Consider the following 14,592-nt stretch of genomic DNA (forward strand, 5'->3'; position numbering starts at 1 on the left):
ATTATTTTTATAAATAGGAAAATTTCCCCTAATATCTTAATATTGCAAAAACTTATAAGCTATATTTTGGGATACATATTGTTTAAAAAAAGTGAAGACAATTATACATTTGCACAATTCTTTCCATTGAAAAATATCTTTCAAGTAATGGGACTCTATTTAACTATAAATATTTAGAAAAGAAGCATAGATGCACTATATAACCTTTATCTGCCTGGTTGTACATAACAAGAGAAACTTTTAATCAAATTTGGTAAAGTTTAACTGTCTAAATTGCAAAGAATTAAAAGTAGATTCCATTAAAACTAGAGCTCTGCATGCAAAGCAAAATGGAAAATTGAAGCAAAAGAGAAGACATTTCAAACTCTAAACTTTATTTGAAATGGTCTCAAAATTGTGACCAAAGCAATTTCTAAAATTTATATATATATATATGTATATATATATAGATATAGATATAGATATATACACACACACATATATACACACAGTCATTCAACAAATGCATATTGAATATTAACAATATACCAAGCATTATGCTAGGTCAAAAAATACATTATTGGGGAATATAGACAGAAATCAAAGGAATAATAAATGATATAATATCCAGAAATTATAATTTGGTGTAGGAAAAGAAAGAGTAAAAGAAGATATAGAGTACTGAGCAGGTGAGAAAGTGGATACTATTTGGTATAGTGCAAATCAGTCAGGGCCCTTGCTAAAGAAGTGAGACTTATAAAGTGAAGACACCATAACTTAATAAAAAGAGTGGTTGACATCCATTAAAAAAAGAAATCTCACCATTTGTGACAGCATGGATGGAACTAGAGGGTATTATGCCCAATGAAATAAGTCAAAGAGAAAAACAAATAAACAAAAACTATATGATTTTACTTAAATATGGATTCTAAAGAACAATATAAACTAGTAAAAATGAAACAGACACAGAGACCAGACTGGTGATTGTCAGAGGAAAGGAGATTTGGGGGACTGGTTGGAGGAGGTGAAGGGATTAAGAAGTACAAATAGGTAGTTACAGAACAGTCAAAGCTAAATAAAGTATAGCATAGGGACCATAGTCAATAACATTGTAATAACTATGCATGGTGCCAGGAGAGTATTAGAGTTATCAGGAGGGCAATTTGTAATGTATATGATTGTCTAACCACTGTGCTGTACAACTGAAACTAATGCAAATAACACTGAAAATAAAATGTATCTGAAATATTAAAAAATAAATATTTTTTTAAAAAGAAGAGTAAGGAAGAGACCCTAGACAAAAACGAACTTAGTGCATTCAGAAAATATTAAGAAGGCTCCTGACAAATACCATATGATCTCACCTATAAGCAGAACCTAACCAACAATACAAAGATGCAAGGAAAATAAGACCAGCAACACTGAAAGGAAAAGAAACCAACAGAGACAAGAGGGAAGGGTGGGGGAAGCAGGGAAAAGGAAGGGAAGGGGAAAGTCAAGGAACATATAGCAAGGACTCATGGACAAAACCAAAGGGGAAGAGTTGAGGGAGGGAGGGAGGGAGGGAGCAAGGGAAAGTGGTGGGGGGAAGGCAGAGACAAATGTAGTTGAAAAAAATAAATTAATTAATTTTTAAAAAAAAAGAAGACTCCTGTAAACAGGATGGGGTTAGTGACAGAAATTGACAAGTGAAGTTGGAGGGCTCCACTGGCTACGTAATAGACAACTTGTAGAGCATTTAGAGTGTGATATTTTGCCACTGAAAAGCTTCGAGCAGGGACAAGAAATGAACTGAACCATGTTTGTGTTCTCTGAATTCTTTGAAACTGAATTAAAAATTTACATAAAGCAAAATGAGAAAAACCTTAGTGCATAGATCAATGACTTTTTACACGTGTATATACCACCACTGCTGCTCAGGCATATGCTTTTAATCACGGGAGGGAGCTGGGGAGAATTAAAGCACAAAATAAGAACATGGAGATGAGTTTGAAAGAAATAGTTATAATTTATGTACAAGAGATAGTGCAGTCTAGAACTAGATGGCAGCTTTTTGAAGAGGTGAAAAATGGAAAGTTGGAAATTGGAATTTACATTTCAACTTAGAGCCAATTGACATGTTTTGCTATATTGGATGTAGGTGTGAGGAAACAAGAACTATAAAGGATGGCTGCACAGTTTTGGTTCTGAACTGTGCTAGTAATTGCTGCGGCTGTTGTTGAGACAAAGGAGGAGTTGACTGAGGGTGAAAGATATCAAGGGTTCAGTTCTGGCTGTGTTATACTTGAACTGTCCATTAGAATCCCTGGAGTCTGAAGCTCCAGGAGGAGGTTGGATGAAAGTGACCATAGAAAGTAAGAGCGGATAAAGCAGAGGACGAAAAACAGAACCAGCACATGTCTCTGCAAGAAAAGCCAGGGAGTGGCAGGCAAAATAGGAGACTGTAGAGTTTGAAGACGCCACAAGTATGCACATGCAATTCCCTGTGGGAGAAGGAGGGACAATGTCAGAGGCTGAATTGTGTCCCAAAATTATATGTTGAAGTCCTAACCCCCTGTACCTCAGCATGTGACTACATTTGAGATAGGGTCATTAAAGAGGAAATTAAGTTAAAACAAGGTCTTTAGGGTGGTCCCTAATCCAATATGATGGTGTTCTTATAAAAAGGGGAGGTTAGACACATACAGACAGAAGACTGTGTGAGAACGAAGGGAGAAGACGGCCATCTACAAGACAAGGAGTGGCCTCAGAAGAAATCCGCCCTGCCAACACCTCCATCTCAAATTCCTAGCCTCGAAAATCATGAGAAAATTTATATTATTTAATCCACTCAGTCTGTGATACTTTGTTATGGCAGTGCTACCAAATTAATACAGGCAACATGAAGATTGACCATTCTTTTCTGAAAAATCCAGAGAAAGGGAAAACTCATTCTCTCAACCAGACACATTTACATATTACTTGATTTTCCTGTGTCTATAATATAGTACCATAAAACCAGTTATAAGCCCTGGCTGGTATGGCTCATTGGATTGAGCACTGGCCTGTGAACCAAAGGGTCACCAGTTCGATTCCCAGTCAGAGCACATGCCTGTGTTGCAGGCCGGGTCCCCAGTAGTGAGAGCATGAGAAGCAACCACACATTGATGTTTCTCTCCCTCTCTTTCTCCTTCCCTTCCCCTCTGTCTAAAAATAAATACATAAAAATAAATAAAATATTTTTAAAAAACAATTACAAACTATATCAACATGGTATCCACATATATTTTTGGGTATAATGTTAACAGAAACCATAACAATTTTATTACTGAATCCTACAACTAACAACTAGTATAGCTGAACAAATCTTAAATATTTAAGTAGAATATAAAGTGCTGGAAGATAGTTCCTAGACTTAATTTTACAAATAAAGGAAAGGAATATGACCAGAAACTGATATGTTTAGCAGGGACTGCTATTTTTTTCCCAATATCCATTCTCCCTTTTTCTCCTCCCAAGTACTTACTCAAGTAAGTTTTAGCTAGAGCACACAGAGCCTCCCTTGTATCATGTAGTTTATTCTGGCCAAATGAGATATAGGTAAAAGGGCTTCCAAAATGCATCCTAAGAGAGATGTACACCCTTTTAACCCTCTCCTCTCTCCTACAGTCTGGAATGTGGCCATGTTGGCTGGAGGCTCGGCAGTCCTGTGGTAGAATGCTACCTGCTGAGCACGGTGGAGGAGCAACAAAGAAGTTGGTCCTTGATGCCATGAAGCAACATACCAATCCTAGAAATAAACATCTATCTTGTTTGTCACCATTATTTGTTGTTTTTTTTTCTGTTACTCATAATCAAATAATCTCACCTATGTATCATCAAAAGCAGCTTTTTGGTAGTAAAAACAAATGCAATACAATGAAAGATTCTGCTTCATTTCTCATCAATGTTCATTCCTATCAGACATTGAATTCCAGACTTCGAATCTGGGTGCAGACAGTGGTACAACTCATGCATTACAACACTCCACGGGGTGTATGTGGATGGCACTGCTGGGGCTGTACAGTGACTCCGAGTCTAATTGTCCCTATTTAACATTAATACAGCTTTAACTTTCCGTAATGATATAAACTGTACATTTAGAAATTGTTATGTAGAAAAAAATAAACATGTCTATAGTAATTATTTAACTGCATTTGTTTTTTCTTTATTAATCAGATGTTATCTATTTACTATTGAAATATCATAGTTCATGTATGTGTTGAATGTTACCCGATCTACAAACTTTGCTTTAAAAACATAGGCTGTGAATGTTCTGTAGGAGTTCTGGGCCTCTCCCACAGGGTCCTGGGCCCAGGAATTAAAGCTACTAACAAAGTATTTGAACTGTGACAACCCTTAAGTTCACATAAAATGAGCAATTTAGAGTAGCATTTTAAATACAAGGGCTTTGGAATCAGAGAGACATGTTTTAGTTTCTTTTCCACTTAACCCTACTAAAAACAAGGGCCGCTGTAACCTTCAATGTCCTCCTATTTAAAATATGGATTCTAATAGTTGAGAGAATCAAATGAGATTCATATACAAGCACTTAATACAAAAGCTGCCAGAGAGTAAGTACCCAGTGCATGTTAACAATTATTACTGGGTGTTCAACAATGTTGTTAGTGATTCAGTGAATGACAATAGTACTTCTTCATTTTGCAGATGAATGGACTAAGACAATTTATGTCCTTGGATGCCTGTTCCACTTTTGCCTACTAACAGCTAAGCCTATGCTCTTTCCCTTAAATATCATAGGAAAGCAGGCTCTAAAGGGAAGACTTTCTGTCTGAGACAGCTGTTCTAACAAAATTATTGTCGTTACCATCTCCTAAAATTTATTTTTTCAGTACCTGCTTCATGTAGCAAGACTTCTTACTGACTGCATGCATTTAAACAAATGCTATGTCAATAATAGATACAGAAATAATGTGTTTTATGTTGCAAGTCTATTTAAAAAAAACAAATTATCTCAAATGAACAATTATTTTAAACAATTTCCCAATATTTGAAGGGTTTTTAAATTGGGAACTTTTTTTTTTTTTTTTTACAGATATTACACTGCTACCTCACCAGAATTCTTCAATAGTTTCTTTTTTTCTAGCAAGTAAAATGCTCACAAAATATAATCTCTCAGTCAGGGAAATATGGACCATACAGACTAGACAAATATGTTTTCTTAATAGAGTTTGGGGGAGGTCACATTTCTTTAACAGTAGGTCAAGGTGATGGACCAGGTTGGGAAGGGCTGGATGTTGACTGGCAATCATTATCACGATTTCTAAGAACAAAAATCAGGAATAAATTTTGGTAGTATAAAACTATTATTTGTGATATTAAAAAATGATATTCATGACCTCCAAACCTTAGATATATACCTTGATGATGATTCTAGTCGTCATTTTCCACATTCTCGGACACATATATAGAGATTATAGGTATAGATATAGATGTAGATACACATACACATTCACATATCCAAACTTTAATTTTTGGACCAAAATTCATCTTAGCTAAATATACTCAGTATGAAACATCATCTTCAAAATTCTTGTTTTCTTTTAAATAGAGTCCACCATTGCATAAAGCAAATGCTCAATAAATGGTTTTCAAGTGAGCGAAGAAGTAAAATTCAAATTTTCCTAATAGGGGAACTTACTGTCTTACATAAAACAAAAGATTCTGCTTTATTTTTAAACAAAAAGTAATTGAACAATATAAATGGGTCTCTGGTGAAAAAAAAACCCAAAAACCTCTTCTATTCATCCCCAGTCATTTCTACATTTTAGAAACAATCATGTTTAGCCACCTGTGGGTGTGTTTTTTTCTCCCTCAAAAATTGTGCTATTATTAATATATTAACTTTGGCTTATGAAATCTGGACATTGTCTACTAACTTCTTGCTATGGTGGAGGAGATTTAATTCTCACCTGGCTCATCTTCATTGCTCCACCTTAATAGAGGTGATCTCTGTGACCTCAAACAACATCCTTAATTACTTCTCCTGTTCCATCAACTTATAGATGGTCTTTTTGATGCCTTTCTCAGTGCAGTCTAATATCTAAACCTACTGCTTTCCACCTACCAGCCTTGTCAATTGTAACTTTACACTGGCATTTATATTTTCTCCTGTAATCACTTAAAATATTTCATAGCTTATCTATAGTCTATTTAAAAGTTGAGTACCAGAAAACCATGTTTTCATTAATATGACTATGTAGCTTTTTCCCCTGAAGCATCAAGTAGCATATTAGCATTGTATTTCTTTCCTTATAGGTCAATATTATGGGCTTCCTGGTCTCTCCTCTACAGTTCAAATAACAATTTTATTGCTCTTGCTTTAAGTTTCAATAGATTTTTCTTTTCATAATTTACCAATGGCATTTATCAGAACTTTGAGCTCTTTAAGCTCTAACTCATTCTATCACTGATATCAAAATCCTTCATATCGCAGACAGCGGCCTTCCAGAGCCTATCTGAAGGTTTAGAGTGAATATTAATAAAAACATGAATATAGAGTTATTAGCAACAGACCTGGCTGCTAGTTAAAAATAAATATTATTATAACATTATTGTTGTAAGTTCTCAGCTAGACAGCAGGTACCATTAAGTTAAAGCCCATTTTTCTTCATTACTATTATATCTTTGCCATCTAGCACAGCACCTAACTGTAGCTTTTCATCAATAGTTGATGAGTATTTGATGCATACTTCATAATGATCTATAGGAATTTAAAAAGTTGTTTAGTTTCCTTGGTATTTAACATTGCACATAATCAGCAGAGTCATATGTTATAGAAAAAATTTAAATACATACTCTTTTTACTTTTTAAAATTTATCTGTATTTTTGGTAATAATTTGAAAAAATATATTTCAATGTGCTATAAAATTTTTAATGTGTCTGTTCAAACTGACTCATCCACAGGCAACATAATAAAAAGAAATAGTTTCCTGTGCATTTATAGACAGAAAGTCTTTATACAGGATATATTATATTCCGTGGCTCTGTCCTGCTGGATTATTGTAAAGCAAGTTATACTTATAACATGTTGGCAATTGTATGAACACAGTTCATGAGCATAACAGTAATTCAGAAGTTTTCTTTTGGAACCATGGGAAAATGGCATATAATTAAAGGCTTATTGCTTCCTGCTCTGTAGAAAAATAACATGGTCTGAATTCTTCCATAATTTCTCAGAGTAATTTCAATGTGTTAGCTTTTACAATGTTTAAATATCAATTTTCAAGGAAGTGAATAAAAAGTAATATAATTTGTAGATGGTGGTGTAGTCAGACATAGCTTGCCTCCTCGCACAACCACATCAAAATTACAACTAAAATATAGGACAACCATCACTCAGAACAATCATAAATCAAGTTGAATGGAAGTCTGACAACCATGGACTGAAAGAAACCACACCCATTCAGACTGGTAGGAGAGGCACAGATGTAGAATGGGCTGGTCTCACATCCACATGTGGTGGATAAAATTTTAGAAGGGATGTCTTGGGAGTGAGGAGTCTCACCTCCGTCCCAGGCCCCCCAGACCAGGGTTCCAGTGCCAGGAAGATAAGTTCCCAAAATTTCTGGCTGCAAAAATAAGTGGGGATTGAGTGGGTGGAAGAAACTTCTGGAGTCTCAAGCAGTTCCACTAAAATCCACACATGGACTTACTCATACTCACTCCCTATGAGCTCCAGAACCAGGGTAGCACCTTGAAAGGCACCAGTGGCATACAGGGAGGAACTGATGTGTCAGGCATCAAGGTGAGCAAAGGCCATTGTCCCTTTTCTGAACCCTCCCTCAGTAGAGCCACAAAACTGGCAGGCTGGTACCATATCTGAGACTCCATCTACCTGGCTAACACCTGGAGATCCCCAGAGACTCCATCCCACCCAAGTTACAGGCCCACCTAAACTGTTTTTTCATATGAATGGCTGGTGTTGGCTCATGCTTCACAACTTCCTAAATCCTATCAAACAGATAACAGCCAGCCTCAGTGAGCCTTAAGCCCCCATACCTCTTGCTAAGTGGCCCGAGGATGGCACTAGCAGCAACCAGCCTAGATTCACAGCTTGGTTTTGCCTGGGAATCTCTAAGCCTAGCACAAGGAGCAGCCATCCTAGATTGCTTTATAGCTCAGGCAAGGCAGGCCTGGGCAAAACACAGGTTGGGGCAGACCTTGGCCTGCAACATGGAAAGCCCCAGAGCCTGAGCACCCAGTGGTCAGCTAAAGACCAGGTTGGAGTACTACCACCCTGCCTCTACACAGCTGTCTTCCACAGAGAGCAGAGGTTGGTGGTCAGTGGTCACAGCCAGTCCTTGCAGCTGACTAGCCTGGGTAAATCTCTCCCATTGACCCACCAACAGCAATCAAGTCTCAATTACAAGAGGAGAGGCTACTTAGCCCACGTGAAGGGTGCACCTCAAGTACCCAGTTTGGGTCATAGTGTAGACAGTGCCACTGGACCCTACAGGACACCTACTACATTAGGACATGCTACCAAGACAGGGAGTCATAGTATCTCTACATAATACATAGAAAAAAAACAAAACAAAACACAGGGAGGCTGCCAAAATGGGGAGACAAAGAAACATGGCCCAAATGAAAGAACAGATCAAAACTCCAGGAAAAGAATTAAACAAAATAGAAATAAGCAATCTATCAGATGCAGAGTTCAAAACACTGCTTATAAGGATGCTCAAGGAACTTAGTGAGGACCTCAAGAGCATTAAAAAAATCTAGTTGGAAACAAAGGATACACTAATTGAAATAAAGAACAATTTACAGGGAAACAAAAGTATAGTGAATGAAGATGAGAATCAAATCAACGATTTGGAACATAAGGAAGCAAAAAACAAGTACACATAACAAGAAGAAAAACGAATCCAAAAAAGAAAGATAGTGTAAGCAGCATATGGGACAACTCCAAGAAGTTCAACATTCACATCATAGGGAGGAGAAGAGAAAGAGCAAGAAATTGGAAGTTTATTTGAAAAAAATAATTAAAAAATACTTCCCTATTTTTGTGAAGGAAATAGACATCCAAGTTCAGGAAGCAAGAGAGTCCCAAACAAGGTGGATGCAGAGACCCACTTCAGACACATCATAATTAAAGTGCCAAAAGTTAAAGATAAAGGGAGAATCTTAAAAGCAGCAAGAGAAAATAGTTACTTACAGGGGAGCTCCCATAAGACCGTCAGTTGATTTCTCAAAGAAATGTTTCAGGCTAGAAGGCACTGGCAAGAAATAGTCAAAATCATGAAAAGCAGGCACCTACAACTGAGATTTCTCTACCAAGCAAAGATATCATTTAGAATTGAAAGGGAGATAAAGAAATTCTCAGAGAGAGGATTGGAAAGATGGCGGAGGAGTGAAAGGGAGTCACCCTGACCTCCTCCCAAAACCAAACTGGAATTGCAACTAAATAATGGAGTAATCACCTGGAAAGCAGTGGAGCAATAGTGGGAGAGGAGCCTTGGTGCCGCGGACAGCGGATTCGACTCTCACACATCCCAACGGGTGAGAATTGTGGTGGAGGCTCGAGAGGGTGGGCTGGGTGCGCACGGGCACTGGCACCAGAGGGACATTGAAACGGCCAGTTAGCGTCCCCCGAGAAGAACGGGGTCTGAATCATAAACAGGAACCCCTAAACTACAGCAGCTAAAGCCGAGAAAATACAGACAAAACCCAACCCCAAAAAGCTTAGGGGCGCTTTCTGCCAGAGACAGGTGGTTGGGGATGCAAAAAGACATTTAAAGGGCAAACGCAAAAGTTGCAGCGGCAGCCACCCTCCTTGATCGCTGGGTAGAGGCGGCAGCAGGGTGGGCTGGTGCCTGGGAAAAGACTGGTGAGGAAAACTTTGTGAAGAGAACTGACACGGCAGCCGGTGGAGCCCGGGTGATAACGCGCCTCCCACTCTGCAGCTACCATCTCGCTCAGGCATAAGGGAATCAATTAGCCTGCCTTTTGCGCACTCCGCACACAGCTTGTGTGTGTGTGAGCTGCGGGGCTGAGTGCAGACTGTCTGGGAGAGCCTTGAGGAGAGACTAGAGACGGAGGCGTTGGGGAAAGAACGGGAGGAGGAACCGGGGAGTCCCGACTCCTTCTCCTTGCCGAAGTCTCCATTGCACGGGAAGAGGCCACACCCCCAAAGAGCCAAAAGCTGAAAAGCAAACATAGACATCCCCAAAACACCCAGAGCAGGCGCACAGACTTGCGCCAAGTGACCAGCGAGGGTTGGCGAGCGTGTGTGTGACCCACGCGGGCTGGCGAACGCTTGCACCTGCCAGCAAGGCCTCACACAGACTGGCACCCATACGGCCTGTGAGGGAGTGCACAGAGGGGCAAGGGCAGGCGTAAATTGACCTCCCCGCCGCGATTGCGGAGCGGCCCACAAAATAAGTAGAGCTGCCCAGAGTCCCTGGAGGAGAGACCAGAAACAGGATTAACCAGAGAGTCCTAGAGCTGATTTCCTCCCATTTCCGTAGTCCCCATTTGGCGAGGGCAAGCAACGCACCCAAAGAGCCAAAAGTGGGGAAAACACACAATAGAAGACCCTAAACTGACCAGTGCCAGGGAGCTCGTCGGCCAGGGGAGCCATATGAGTACGCGAGGTCACGAATAAGCCCCCTGGTCTGAGGCAAGCACATGCGAGCCCAGGCAGGTGGGGGACCCTGCTGTGCTGGGAACGCGCTCAAGGAGCCCCTGTGAGAGCGCAGAAAGATCCCAAAAAATAGCCCAGCCCTGACCGAAGGGGTCACAGAGCTGCTCCAAGCAGGAGTCACACACAGGCATTAGACTCCTGAAAGACTCAAACAAACAACCCAAGGCCCTATAGGGTCAACAACTGATGTCTGAGACATCATCAGAGGCAAGCCCAGAAAGAAAAGTAAAGGACAAAAATACTTAACAGACTCACACAAAAATGGGAAGAAAAAGAAGTTCCCCTCAAATGAGTGGAAAAGGGGACTCCCCACAGAGAGAGCTAAATGAAATAGAGGCAAGGGAACTATCAGATATGGAATTCAAAACAATGGTTCTAAGGAAGCTCAGTGAGCTCAGCCAGCTCAAAGATAACTATGAGAAACTGCAGAGAAACTATCAGGATCTTACAGCAAACTATATCAGCCTGGAAAAGGACATAGAAACTATCAAGAAGACACAAGAGGATATGAAGAATACCATTTCTGAATTGAAGAACACAGTAGAAGGAATCCAAAGCAGGCTGGATGAAGCTGAGGATCGAATCAGTGAGATGGAGGACAAGGTAGAGAGAAGCTCCCAGAAAGAACAAGAAATGGAAAAACGGCTCAAAAAGAATGAAGAAGCATTTAGGGAAATGCAGGACAACCTGAAACGCAATAATATCCATATAATAGGGATACCAGAAGGAGAAGAAGAGGAGCAAGGGATAGAGAACCTCCTCGAAAAAGTAATGATGGAAAATTTCCCTAATTTGAGGAGAGACAGGCTCTCATGGATCCAGGAGGCACAGAGGACCCCACACAAGAGGGACCCAAGGAGGTCCACTCCAAGACACATCATCATTAAAATGGCAAATGTCAAAGACAAAGAGAGAATCCTCAAGGCAGCAAGGGAGAAGGAGAAAGTAACATACAAGGGGGGCCCCGATACGCCTAGCAGCTGACTTCTCAACAGAAACACTCCAAGCCAGAAGGGAATGGCAACAAATATTCCAAGCCATGAAAAGCAAGGGCCTACAGCCAAGGCTGCTCTACCCAGCTAGGCTCGCCATTAAAATAGAAGGAGAAATACGGAGTTTCCCAGACAAGAGAAAGCTAAAAGACTACATCTCTACCAAACCAGCACTCCAAGATATGCTAAGGGGACTGGTTTAAGCAGATGAAGGAAAAGAATGAGACAGAGAGGAACACAAGTACAAAGAGAAAAGATGAGTAAGTTTCCATCAGTAATATCTCTCAATGTGAATGGAATAAATGCCCCAATCAAAAGACACAGGGTAGCTGAATGGATAAGAAAACATGACCCACACATATGCTGCCTACAAGAGACCCACCTCAGAGCCAAAGACCTACACAGATTGAAAGTAAAGGGATGGAAAATAATATTCCAAGCAAATGGACATGAGAAAAAGGCTGGTGTTGCCATACTTGTATCAGACAAAGTAGATTTCAAAGCAAAGGCCATAAGGAGAGACCCAGAGGGGCACTTTATCATACTTAAAGGAAGAATCTATCAAGAAGACATCAACATTGTAAACTTATATGCTCCCAATATAGGAGCCCCCAAGTTTATAAGGAAATTGTTGGATGACTTCAAAAAAGATATAGACAGCAACACACTGATAGTAGGGGATTTCAACACCCCATTGTCAAAAATGGACAGATCTTCCAAACAAAACATTAATAAACATATTCTGGCGCTGAATGACACACTGAATCAAAGAGACTTAACTGACATATATAGAACCTTACATCCCAAAGAAGAAAAATACACATTCCTTTCAAATGCTCATGGCAGTTTTTCAAAGATAGACCACATGATAGGACACAAAGCAAGCCTCAGTAAATTCAGGAAAATTGAAATAATACCAAACTTTTTCTCAGACCACAAGGCCTTGAAACTCGAAATCAACCTCAAAGAGAAACTTCAAAAACTTGCAAACTCATGGAGACTGAACAGTACACTATTAAACAATGAATGGGTCAATAATGAGATAAGAGAAGAAATCAAAAAATTTCTGGAAACAAATGAAAATGAACAGACAACTGTCCAAAACCTATGGGACACAGCAAAGGCGGTTCTGAGAGGGAAGTTCATAGCAATACAGGCTTACCTTAAAAAGATAGAAACATTTCAAATAAAAGACCTAACACTACAACTTCAAGACCTGGAGAAACAACAACAAATAAATCCCAGAGCAAGTAGAAGGAAGGAAATAGTCAAGATTAGAGCAGAACTGAATGACATAGAGACAAAAAGAACAATTCAGAGGATCAACCAATCCAGAAGCTGGTTCTTTGAAAAGATTAATAAAATTGACAAGCCATTAAGCAGACTCATCAAGAATAGAAGGGAGAGGACCCAAATTAATAATATCAGAAATGAAAGAGGAGAAATAACAACTGATACCACAGAAATACAAATGATCATCAGAAAATATTATGAACAATTATATGCCAAGAAATTTGAAAATCTTGATGAAATGGACAAATTTTTAGAAAAGTATAATCTTCCAACACTGAAGGAGGAAGAAACAGAAAGCTTGAACAGACCAATAACAGCTGGGGAAATTGAAGCAGTCATCAAGAAACTCCCAGCACACAAAAGCCCAGGGCCAGACGGTTTCCCAGGACAATTTTACAAAACATTTAAGGAAGAGCTAACCCCTGTCCTTCTCAGACTATTCCAAAAAATCCAAGAGGAGGGAAGACTCCCAGACTCCTTCTATGAGGCCAGCATCACCCTGATCCCAAAACCAGATAAAGACCCTACAAAGAAAGAAAACTACAGGCCAATTTCGCTGATGAACATACATGCTAAAATCCTCAACAAAATATTGGCAAACCGCATCCAGCAATACATTCAAAAGATTATCCACCACGATCAAGTGGGATTCATCCCAGGGATGCAGGGATGGTTCAATATACGCAAATCACTAAACGTGATACATCACATCAATAAAAGAAAAGACAAAAACCACATGATCATCTCGATAGATGCAGAAAAAGCATTTGACAAGGTACAGCACCCATTTATCATCAAAACACTCAGCAAAATGGGAATAAATGGGGCATTCCTCAACATAATAAAGGCCATATATGAAAAACCTACAGCCAATATCATACTCAACGGGCAAAAACTGAAAGCTTTCCCACTAAGATCGGGAACACGACAAGGATGTCTTCTCTCACCGCTTCTTTTCAACATCGTATTGGAAGTCCTAGCCACAGCGGTCAGACAAGAGAAAGAGATAAAAGGCATCCAAATAGGAAAGGAGGAAGTAAAACTATCATTGTTTGCAGATGACATGATAGTGTACATAGAGAACCCTGTAGACTCTACCAAAAAACTCCTCAACCTAATAAGTGAATTTGGCAAAACAGCAGGATACAAAGTCAACATTCAGAAATCAAAGGCGTTATTGTACACCAGCAATGCAATAGAAGAAGAAGAAATCAGAAAAAATATACCATTCGATATAGCATGAAAAAAGATAAAGTACCTAGGGATAAATTTAACCAAAGACACAAAAGACCTGTATGCAGAAAACTATACAACATTGAAAAAAGAAATTAAGGAAGACACAAATAAATGGAAGCATATACCGTGCTCATGGAATGGAAGAATTAATATCCTCAAAATGTCCATACTACCTAAAGCAATTTATAGATTCAACTCCATCCCTATTAAGATACCACTGACGTATTTCACAGAAATAGAACAGACATTTCAAAAATTTATATGGAACCATAAACGACCTCGAATAGCTGCAGCAATTTTGAGAAAGAAACACAAAGTAGGAGGGATCACAATACCGGACATCAAACTCTACTACAAAGCCACCATACTCAAAACAATCTGGTACTGGCACAAGAACAGACCCA

The sequence above is a fragment of the Pteronotus mesoamericanus genome, unplaced genomic scaffold (genome assembly GCF_021234165.1).
Source record: "Pteronotus mesoamericanus isolate MK-2021 breed Mesoamerican mustached bat unplaced genomic scaffold, CSHL_Meso_final contig_42, whole genome shotgun sequence".
NCBI classification, from domain to species: domain Eukaryota; kingdom Metazoa; phylum Chordata; class Mammalia; order Chiroptera; family Mormoopidae; genus Pteronotus; species Pteronotus mesoamericanus.